Below are 12,482 nucleotides of genomic sequence, written 5' to 3'. Positions count from 1 at the left end.
TGGTTTTTTGTTTTTTTTTTTTCACTCAAATTTGTTTGTATATTTTTTTTTTTCCTGTAGAACAGCTTGTCTCAGAATGTGTTCCAGGAACCCTTGGAGTTTCTGAAGAAATTTTCAGAAGGTCTGTGAGATAAAAAAAATATTTTCACAATTATACTATACAATATTATTTATCTTTTTTCATTCTTTTTATCTCATAAGTTTATAGTAGAATATTTCAATGTTTCAGAGAGAGAGCTGTGATATTTAAGCAGATCTAATGTGATATTAATCCAAATTTTAAAGATACATAGACAGTATTCTCACTACTAGTTTTTGTTTTAAAAAGTTACAGCTACTATTTTGTAAATTACGTTCTTTATATTTATAGACATATAATGTGGTTTTTATATTATAAAAGAAATTAATACATATGCTTTAACAATTTTATTTTATTTTTAAACTGTAAATGTTGATACAAATTGCTTGCATAAATAAAAGCTCTTTAGGGTCCTCAATAATTTTTAGTGCAGAATTCATAAGACCAATATGTTGAAAACTATTATAGAAAATTATTTATTATGTCTGTAGTTTAAAACTTTATTAACATAAAGGTGTTCATTATTTACTTATCTTTTTGAAACACAGATATAGTAATAACATTTTTAACTGAGCTGGATATGAAACGTTTATGTTCTTTGACTTCAAATAATCTTTTAGTTTTATTTTTCTCTCTTTTAATGCCTTTTGATTCATTTTCTCCTTATTATATTTCTTTTTGGTTTTACTTTTGCATTGTTATTCTAGCTTCATGAACACCAATTAAATCATACATGTTTTCTTTTTTTTAAAGAAATTCCACACAATTCAGTGAGCCAAATTAGTTTTTGACTAGTTATCATTTCTACAAAATTCCAAAGGGCTGTATATTTTTAGAGGAGCATTTTGGTGCTTAGTAAATTCCATAACTTTTGCAATTGTCAATTTGGTTGTACTGAAGAAAGGCATTTCATTACAACTATTGAGAGTAAAAAAAGATTGAGATATATTTTAAAGAAATCTTCAGAGAAATGAGACTGCTAAGTTGCTTCAGTTTTGTGTGACTCTGTGCGCCCCCATAGACAGCAGCCCACCAGGCTCCCCGTCTCTGGGATTCTCCAGGCAAGAACACTGGAGTGGGTGGCCATTTCCTTCTCCAATGCATGAAAGTGAAAAGTGAAAGTGAAGTCCCTCAGTTGTGTCCAACTCTTAGGGACCGCATGAACTGAAGCCTACCAGGGTCCTCTGTCCATGGGATTTTCCAGGCAAGAGTACTGGAGTGGGGTGCCATCACCCTCTCTGAAAAATGAGACTAGTCAAGTTAAATCTCACCATCTCACCAGAAAAAAAAGCAAACAAACTTTTATTGTTAACGTTATGACACGTTTACTAATGAAATCAGCGTTGTCATTAACTTTTCTAATAGCAACCAGAAATGTATTTGTGGCTTGCTGCATATCTTCAGAGAAGAAAATTGCTTTTAGTTTGAAGTCTTCTGTGGTAGTTCAGTTCAGTTCAGTCGCTCAGTCGTGTCCGACTCTGTGACCCCATGAACCGCAGCACGCCAGGCCTCCCTGTCCATCACCAACTCCTGGAGTTCACCAAAACCAGGTCCATTGAGCCAGTGATGCCATCCAACCATCTCATCCTCTGTCGTCCCCTTCTCCTGCCCTCAATCTGTGGTAGACAGACTTCTAAAATGGACTAAACTGATCTTCAATTTCTAGTTTTCCAGCCATTTTGTAAATCTCATCCTCTTGAATGTGACATGGATATAGTGAGTTCTAACCAATATAATACAGCAAAGTGGATGAAATGTCACTTTCATGATTGTTACAAAAGATAGATGACATATCTTGTTAGCCAACTTTCTTGCTGGCTTTCATTGAGAAAGTTGCTGTGTTGGAGAGGACCCTGTGGTAATGTACTGAGAGCAGTCTTTGACTAACAGCTAGCATGGAACTGAAGTCCTCCATTTGACAACATCCCTTGAAGAACTAAGTCCTACCAACAATCACTTAAAGCAAGGTTAGGTGTGGATCTATCCTCATTGGAGACACGAGATACCTCCTGAGCCTTGGCCAGCCTGAATTGGAAGACTTTGCTGAGCTGTACCCAGATTTCTGATACACAGAAACTATGAGATGATAAATTGCTGTTTTTAGCTCCTGAGTTTTTGGGTAATTTGTTACACATCAATAGATACTGAATAGGACTTCCATGACTTTTAACTGAAGCATTACATTATTTCCTTATGAATGCTGCTGCTGCTAAATCGCTTCAGTCTTGTCCGACTCTGTGCAACTCCATAGATGGCAACCCACCAGGCTCCCCCATCCCTGGGATTCTCCAGGCAAGAACACTGGAGTGGGTTGCCATTTCCTTCTCCAATACATGAAAGTGAAAAGTGAAAGTGAAGTCTCCCAGTCGCGTCTGACTCCTAGCGATCCCATGGACTGCAGCCTACCAGGCTCCTCCGTCCATGGGATTTGCCGGGCAAGGGTACTGGAGTGGGGTGCCATTGCCTTCTCCACTTATGAATGCTACAGTCTCTTTATTCAGACTGCTAATACAGACTTTGTCATATTATATTATTTCCCCTTTCATTCAAGTTGAAATTCTGGAGGGCAAAGATCAATATTCTTAAAGCATGCCCCTAAATCTAGCGGAGTTTTGACTTGAATTCAGTTCCATTTTCTGTTTGGAAGAGGAGGGATACACAAATCTGTCTAGGTTCTATGTGTATATATCATTGCTATCAATTAGAATGAAACAAAAAATGAATACATATGATGTCATGTTTCATCTAAAAAAATTCATAATATGAGTAATATAATAAACAAGTTTTGTTTAGCTATTCTACTTGACTAGCCCATTTCTGTTCTGTGATATTTGGGAAATTTTTGCTTTTATGTTTGTATACTAGCTTTCTCCTGTTTATTTTTCTGTGTCATTACTTTCTGGGGATGTCTCAAGCTATAGTAGAAAAAAAAATACATAAAGTTTTTAAAAAATAGTTTCCACCAAGTTTTTCACTTTATATATTATTTAAGCATTTCTCTTCTGATTTCAATTAGCTGATTGTGGCCTTTTAAATTGTAGTTTTAAAATTGATGATCCTGTATCTAACAATTTGTGACGAATTTTTCCCCATGACAGAAACTGAAGACTGAAACTACTCCCTGTGGTTTCTTTTATTCATTACTCAATGCTTCTGTCAGTGAATAGTACACAGAGTTGAAATTTTTCTAAGCTAACTTAACTTGACTCAGCAGGGCCTCGGGAATCTAGCCACAAGGGATAAAATGGATAAGGCAAGAGACATCATATGCCTATAAGGCAAACACCTGTATGAATGTCTTTTCTTAACCAATTTTTTGTCAGTTAAAACACTGAAATTCATTTGCACATGAAACCACAATCTAAGAAGCAAAGAACAGGAAGTCCTGAGAGTTTATTTGATTCTAAATCAATAATACAGGTAAACCCTGTGGGGTAGGAAAAAAAAAAAAATGATGCATTAGTGAAAGGCCAATTTTTTTTTTTTTTGAACTTAGAGAAGGGAGATCTTGGAGATGTTATCTAACCTGTTTCCCTAATGCTATATGAATTAATAAATAAATCTACACAACTATTTTGCATTCAGTAGAAAATTAGGGGATCACATGATTCCAGGAGATTTGCCCAAAGAGCAATTATGTATTTTCAGCATTAAACCTTGTGTGTTTTCTTTGGGCTTTTAATGCCTTCATGTTCAATTTATGTTTTCTGACACAGGTGGCGGCAGAGTCTCATGGGTCCAGTGTAGTGAGCGTGCTGATCTCAATCCAAGTTGATCACCTCAGCTTAAACATTTTTAAAACATATGTTTATTCTTTTTAATTTTACTCTTAAACTAGGTTTTCTAAACATAAAAATAATATACAGTATGGTGTAAATATTTCATACCAAGTTGCAGATAGTAATAATTAAAAGTTGCTTCACTGTGGCACTAGCAACTTCACAGGACAATTCACAGGATATAACATTTACACTATTTTCTTAAGCATAGATAATTTCTATACAAAATCTGAGTATTTCAAAAATATTAAAAAATTATATTTAGACACTGCTGAGCAACTTGATTTTTAAAATTAATATTCTTTCAATTATGCTGTAAAATGGCTAATTCTTATTCCATAGTAGTCCATTAATACATTAAATCAATTACATATTCTTTTTTCTTTTTTCCCCATTTTTCCTTCATTATTTTGCTTGTCTTTTTGTTTGTTTTTAGAGGTTTGAGGGGTTTTGTGTTTTTGTTTTTAACTATTTAAAGGAAAATGCAATAAGCACCAATTCATTTATGTCTTTGTGTCAATGTTTGAATTTAAAGGTAGAATAAATTTCCCAAAGTTGAACTGCTAGCTCTTAGGGAGTTTTCATAGGAGAAAAAGGTTGAATGAATTTTAACTTTAACTAATAATGTTCAAGAATGCTTACTTTTCTCAAAAGACAGTCAATATTGATTATAAATCTTAGCTAATACAATAAACTAAAAATGTATGTCTTATTGTTGCTGTTTTACTTTGCATTCTGTAAACATGAGTGAAGCTGAGCATATTGTCTTGTGTTAACTATTTATATTTATTTTCTTTGAACCAGAATTTTGAGTTTTATAAGTCATCTTTTACTGTGATACGCAATCTTACTTCTCAGTGTTTTCTGACAAAATTCATTTATTTCTCACTTATATTATAAAAGGATATGAGTTTATATTGATTGTTCTGGGATCAGCTCTGTGAGTAAAATAATTTTGAAACACAGGTTGCAGGCAAGGTCAATATCTAGAATCTGGAATTCTCATAGATGGGAAGCTGAGCAAGTGGCCCATGTCAAGGTACACAATAACATCTAAAACTGGAAAGATGTGGGAGCATCTAAGATGTGACAAAATATCCCTTTTAAATTCCATTGCCAAATTGTGTCACAAGTTAAGAACAATTTCAGTGGGAGTTGGGCACATGAAGAGACTATGGAGAAAAATATTGTGAACACATAATTCAATCTTTCATTATGTTCTTTATCAGTTTTTCTTATTGGCCTATTTTATTACTTATGTATTCATAACATATTTACATATTGAAGAAGTATTATTTTATTAAATTTGTTACAAATATTTTTGCTGTTAGTTTTCATATACCTGTGACTTTATATAGATACTTTTACACATTACTTTAATGCTATATATAATTTTAAAATATAAAGATTTACTAATATTTACTTGTATGGCCTCATATTGGTTTAGAAAGAATATCCTTACTCCTTGACTATGAAAACAACTAAATAATAAATTCTTAGTAAAAAAAAAAAAAAATCCTAAAAGATGATGCTGTGAAAGTGCTGCATTCAACATACCAGCAAATTTGGAAATCTCAGCAGTGGCCACAGGACTGGAAAAAGTTTTCATTCCAATCCCAAAGAAAGGCAGTGCCAAAGAATGTTCAAACTACAGCACAATTGCACTCATTTCAATTGCTAGCATAGTAATGCTCAAAATTCTCCAAGCTAAGCTGGAGAACTTCCAGATGTTCAAGCCAAATTTAGAAAAGGCAGAGAAGCCAGATAACAAATTGCCAACATCCATTGGATCATAGAAAAATCAAGAGAATTTCAGAAAAGCATCTACTTCTGCTTTATTGACTACATCAAAGCCTTTGACTGTGTGGATCACACAAACTGTGGAAAGTTCAGAAAAAGATGGGAATACCAGACCATCTTGCCTGCCTCCTGAAAAACCAGTATGGAGGTCAAGAAGCAACAGTTAGCATAGGACATGGAACAATGAACTGGTTCCAAATTGGGAAAGAAGTATGTCAAGGCTGTATACTATCACTCTGTTTATTTAACATAAATGCAGAGTGTATCATGTGAAATGCCAAGCTGGATGAAGTCAAATTGGAATGAAGATTTCTGGAGAAAATATCAGTAACTTCAGATATGCAGATGACACCACCCTTATGTCAGAAAGTGAAGAGGAACTAAAGAGCCTCTTGATGAAAGTGAAAGAGGAGAGTGAAAAAGCTGGCTTAAGACTCAACATTCAATAAACTAAGACATTGGCATCCAGTCCCATCACTTTATGGCAAATAGATGGAAAAACAATGGAAACAGTGACATATTTTATTTTCTTGGGCGCCAAAGTCACTGCCGATGGTGACCATAGCCATGAAATTAAAAGACACTTGCTCCTTGCAAGAAAAGCTATGACCAACCTAGACAGCATATTAAAAAGCAGAGACATAACTTTACTGACAGAGGTCCAGTCAAAGCTTCTTTGCCATCTAGTCAAAGCTATGGTTGGTCCAGTATTCATGTATGGATTTGAGAGATAGACTATAAAGAAAGCTGAGCACTGAAGACCTGATGATTTTGGAAAATACTCTTGAGAGTCCCTTGGACTGCAAGGAGATCAAATCAGTCAATCCTCAAGGAATCCTGAATATTCATTGGAAAGACTGATGCTGAATCTGAAGCCCCAACAGTTTGGCTACCTGATGCAAATAACTGACTCAATGGAAAAGACCTTGATGTTGGAAAAGATTAAAGGCAGGAAGAGAAGGGGATGACAGAGGATGAAATGGTTGGATGGCATCACTGACTCTATGGACATGAATTTGATCAAGCTCCAGGAGTTGGTGATGGTCAGGGAAACCTGGTGTGCTGCAGTCTATAGGGTAGCAAAGAGTCGGACACGAGTGAGTGACTCAACTGAACTGAACTGATTTCTAACACCACCCTCCACCAAGGCAGTGAGCTACATTGTACCCAAAAGAAATCCTGGCAGGCTCTAGATTCAGCCCTATCTCTGCCTCCCATCAAGGCAGTAGCTTCTGATGCACCCTGGGAGAAGCATCAGCCATGCTTACCACAAGTCTGCTTTGTACCACAACTACTGAGCCAGTACTTTAGAGCACACAAACCACAACTATAGATCTTATGCACCCAAACTAATGAAGCCCACACACCTAGAGCCCAGGCTCTGCATCAAGAGAAGTTATCACAATGAGAATACAATATCTCATTGTATTGCTACTAGAGAAAGCCCACATGCAGCAACAAAAACCCAACACAGTCAAATAAATAAATAAATACTTTTTTTTTTAATTAAAAAGAAAAAAAAAAAAAGAAACCTGGGGTAGTAATACTCGTATCAGACAAAGTAGATTTCCAAAACAATGACTAAAACAAAAGACAAAGAATGGCCCTACATATTATGAATGAGTCTGTCCAAAAGAGAATATAACATTTATGCATCTAACACAGGAGCACCTAAATATGTAAAGTAAATATTAACAGACAATAATAGAGAAATTGACAGTAATAAAATACGAGATGTTAATATCATATTTACATCAATAAATAGATCATCCAGACCAAAAAATCAATAAGGAAAAAGTGGCCTTGAACAACAAAGTGGGCCAGATGGACTTAGTAGATATCTACAAAAAATAATACATCCATAAACAGCAAAATAGATTTTTTTTCAAGTGCACATGGAAAATTCTACAAGATAAATCACAGTTAGCCACAAACCACATCTCAGTATATTTAAGAAGACAAATCATATCAAGCATCTTTTACTATAAAGACATGAAACTAGAAATCAATTTTAGAAAGAAAAAGTGAAAAACAGAAACATACAGAGACTAAACAGCATGCTACTATAATCACTGGGTCATTGAAGAAATCAAAGAAGAAAATTTTTTAAAAAGTATTTTGTGATATGTGAAAATATAAACACATCTTTTCAAAATGTATGAGACACAGAAAAATCACTTCTAAGAGGAAAACTTATAGTGTACAGGCTTACCTCAAGAAAAAATCTCAGATAAACAACCTGACTTTACACCTAAGTGAAATAGAAAAAGAAGAATCAACAAAGTTTAAAGTTACTAGAAGGAAATAGTATAGATCAGAGCAGAAGTAAATAAAAGAGAAACCAAAAGAAAATGATAAAAAGATCAATGAAACTATCAAAGAAACAGTCATAAGAGAAAGCTATAATTAAAGGCCAGAAAATTGGACAACCAGAAAAATATGAATATTCCAAATCAGAATATTCTAAATATTCCAAATCAGGAAGAAATAGGAAACCTGAACAGACCAACACTACTAATGAATTTAATCATTAATTTAAAAGCTCTTAAGAAACAGAAGTCCAGGACTGGACAACTTCCTCATAAGGAAATTCTATCAAACAGTAAAGTAACAATTAATACCTGTACTTCTCAAACTATTCCAAAAAATGGAAGAAGAGAAAACACTTTAAAACTCATTATAAAAGTCCTGAATTACTTTGAAACCATAAACAGAAAATGGACTCTCAAATGTAAGAAAGTTACAGGTCAATATCCCTGATGAATTTAGATGCAAAAATTTCAACAAAATAGTAATAAACCAAATTCAATAATAAATTAAAAGGATTACACATCACGACAAAGTGAGATTTAGTTCAGGGATACAAGGATGGTTCAATATCCATAAGAAATCAAAATGACATGCCATATTGGAAGGCATCACCAATTCAATGGACATGAGTTTGAGTAAACTCCCAGAGTTAGTGATGGACAGGGAGGCTTGGTGTGCTGCAGTCCATGGGGTCATGAAGAGGTGAACACAACTGAGTGACTGAACTAAACTGAACTGATTAATGAAAGAGGGATAAGACACATGGTCATATCAATAGATGCAAAAAATATTGACAAAATTCAACATCAATTTTTAATTTAAAATTCTCAGTAAGATTCATATAGGAGTAAGGCAGTACAAAAATGTCATTTATGACAAACCCTCAGCTAACATCATATTCCATGATGAAAGCTGAAAGCTTTTCCTCCAGTATCAGCAACAAGAGTTGTGTATTCCCAACTTTTTATTTAACAGTTTAACATAGTATCAGAAGCTCTAATCACAGCAAGATAAGAAAGGGAAATAAAAGCTATTCAAATTGTAAGTGAAAAGGTAAATCTGTCACTATTTTCAGATGGCATGTACTATATGTAGAAAATCCTGAAATCTCTACCAAAGAACTAGAAGTAGTAAATGAATTCAGTAAAGTTGAAGGATACAAAATTAATATAACAATATTTATTGCATTTCTAAAATTCATAATGAACTAGTATAAACAAAAATTAAGAAAACAATACAATTAACAGTTATAACAAAAAGGATAAAAACCTGAAATTAAACTTAACCAAAGATGTGAAAAATCTGTACCCTGAAAATTATAAGACATGGATGAAATAATTTGAAAATAACACAAATAATGGAAAGATATACCATGATCATGAATCAGAAGAATTAATATTGTTAACTGCTTCACAGTGAAGTTCTGCCAAACAGTAAAATAAGAATTACAATCTCTATCAAAATACCCATGGCCTTTTTCAAAGAACTAAACAAATAATCCTTAAATTTGTATGAAAATGCAAAAGACTCTGAATTGCCAAAACAATTGTGAGAAAAAAGTTAAAAGCTAGGAGTATCATTCTCCCTGATTTTAAACTATATTACAAAGCTATAATAATCAAATACTAATCAAATACTAATATAATAATCAATCAAAACAGTATCGTACTGGCACAAAAACTGATGATGTATAGGTCAGTGGAACAGATAGACACCACAGAAGTAATCCCCTACATATATGATCAATTGATCTACCATAAAGGAAGTATATATACAGTGAAGAAAAGATAGAATCTTCATAAGTGATATTGGCAAACTGGACAGCTGTATGTAAAACAATGAAACTAAGCCATTTTCTTATATTACATCAAAAAGTAAACTCAAATGGACTAAAGACTTAAATATAAAACCTGCAACAATTAAACTAAATGAAAACATAAGGATAATGTTTTTTGTTCAGTTCATTTCAGCAATATTTTTTGGACATGTCTCCTCAGGCAAGGGCAACAGAAGCAAAAATAAACTATTTGACTATATCAAAATAAAAAGGATATTTTACAGCAAAAGAAAGCTCAAAAATAGGGCACCTAGTGAATGAGAGAAGATAATTGCAATTGATATGTCTGATAAGGGTTTAGAATCCAAAATATATAAAAAACATACAATTCAATATCAAAGAAATTAACAATCCAATTAAAAAATAGACAGAGGACCTGAATAAGCATTCTTACAAAAAAGGTACAGATGGCCAACATCCAAAATAAAGATGTTCAACAACACGGATCAATCAGTTCAGTTCAGTTCAGTTCAGTTGCTCAGTCGTGTCTGACTCTTTGAGACCAGAAAATGCAAATTAAAACCATGAAGTGATCCCTTCACAGCTGTCGGGATGGCTATGATTAAAAAGACAAGAGATAACAAGTGTTGACAAGGATGCAGAGAAAAATGAACCCTAGTGTACTGTTGGTGGGAAGGTAAATTGGTACAACCGCTATGGAAAAGAGTAGAGGTTTCTCTTGAAAAATTAAAGATCTAGGTAATCCTGGGTGTCTATCTGAAGAAAACAAAAACATTAAGTCAAAGAATATATGCCCCCTCCCTATGTTCATTATATTATTATTTACAAAAGTCAAGACATGGAAACAATCTAAGTAGTGTTCACTGACAGATGAATAGTTTAATAAAAGATATGAGTCACCTGGGTAAAATGTACAGCCCAGAATACTGTCAATAATACTATAATAAATTTGTATGGTGTGTCAACTATATTTCAATACAAAATAAATAATTTTTAATAAGCAGAATTTTACCTTCGTTCTTAGATTTGAACATCTCTGCTACATATGCCTGGTCACTTTAAGTTACCAATAGCTAACTAAGCAGTTTTAAAAGAAATTTAACTTTGCTAGGAAATAATTTTTTTTCTTTCTTTTCTTTTTTTTTTTTTTTTAACATTTCCTAGTGTTGCTATCTATTTTCCTGGTAAAGAAAATATATTTGTGAGATTCTAGTGATGTGTGTGTGCACTTTATAAAGATGGGAGATAATATATCTACCCTGTTTATTTGCCATTTAATACACTATAATCATATGAAGTAGGAGGTCTCTTCTCTCCCTTTCTCATTCTACTTAGGAATCTAAAATGTGAATCAAGAAACATATGTATCAACAGAAAACAAAAAAAGTATACTGGAGAGTATATTAAAGACTAGAGTGAATAGTTTAATGGCTTGTTCCATCACTGTGGGCCAAAGTAGACAGCTGAAGAGTATCATCAATTATTTTAGCTAAACTTTTTTTAAAACTGACAAAACAAAGTGGTTCTAAAAGCAATCTGTTTTTAAGAAACTTTTTGAACAGATAAATTATTTAGTCATTAGATCATTTATCCAGGAAAACCTATGCATGGAATTATATTTTATTTGACCTTGAATTATATGGTGGAAGTGAGAAATAGATCTAATAGAAAGAGTGCCTGATGAACTATGAACGGAGGTTCGTGACACTGTACAAGAGACAGGGAGAAAGATCATCCCCCTCCAAAAAAAATGCAAAAAAGCAAAATCACTCTGAAGAGGCCTTACAAATAGCTGTGCAAAGAAGAGAAGCAAAAGGCAAAGGAGAAAAGGAAAGATAGAGGAAAAAAATAGAATAGGAAAGACTAGAGATCTCTTCAGAAAATTAGAGATACCAAGGGAACATTTCATGCAAAGATGGGTTCAATAAAGGACAGAAATTGTACAGACCTAACAGAAGCAGAAGATATTCAGAAGAGGTGTCAAGAACACATAGAAGAATTGTACAAACAGATCTTCATGACCCAGATGATCACGATGGTGTGATCACTCATCTGAAGCCAGACATCCTGGAATGTGAAGTTAAGTGGGCCTTAGGAAGCATCATTATGGACAAAACTAGTGGAGGTGATGGAATTCCAGTTGAGCTGTTTCAAATCCTGAAAGATGATGCTGTGAAAGTGCTGCACTCAATATGTCAGCAAATCTGGAAAACTCAACAGTGGCTATAGGACTGGAAAAGGCCAGTTTTCTTTCCAATCCCAAAGAAAGGCAATGCCAAAGAATGCTCAAACTACTGTATAATTGCACTCATCTCAAACACTAGTAAAGTAGTGCTTAAAATTCTGCAAGCCAGGCTTCAGCAATATGTGAACCGTGGACTTCCAGATGTTCAAGCTGGTTTTAGAAAAGGCAGAGGAACCAGAGATCAAATTGCCAACATCTGCTCGATCATCAAAAAAGCAAGAGAGTTCCAGAAAAACATCTATTTCTACTTTATTGAATATGCCAAAGCTATTGACTGTGTGGATCACAGTAAACTGTGGAAAATTCTGAAGGAGATGGGAATACCAGACCACTTGACCTGCCTCTTGAGAAACCTGTATGCAGGTCAGGAAGCAACAGTTAGAAGTGGACATGGAACAACAAACTGGTTCCAAATTGGAAAAGGAGTACGTCAGACTGTATATTGTTACCCTGCATATTTAACTTCTATGC

This window comes from Ovis aries, chromosome 1 (genome assembly GCF_016772045.2).
Source record: "Ovis aries strain OAR_USU_Benz2616 breed Rambouillet chromosome 1, ARS-UI_Ramb_v3.0, whole genome shotgun sequence".
Lineage (NCBI taxonomy): Eukaryota > Metazoa > Chordata > Mammalia > Artiodactyla > Bovidae > Ovis > Ovis aries.
This window is presented reverse-complemented; position numbering follows the sequence as displayed.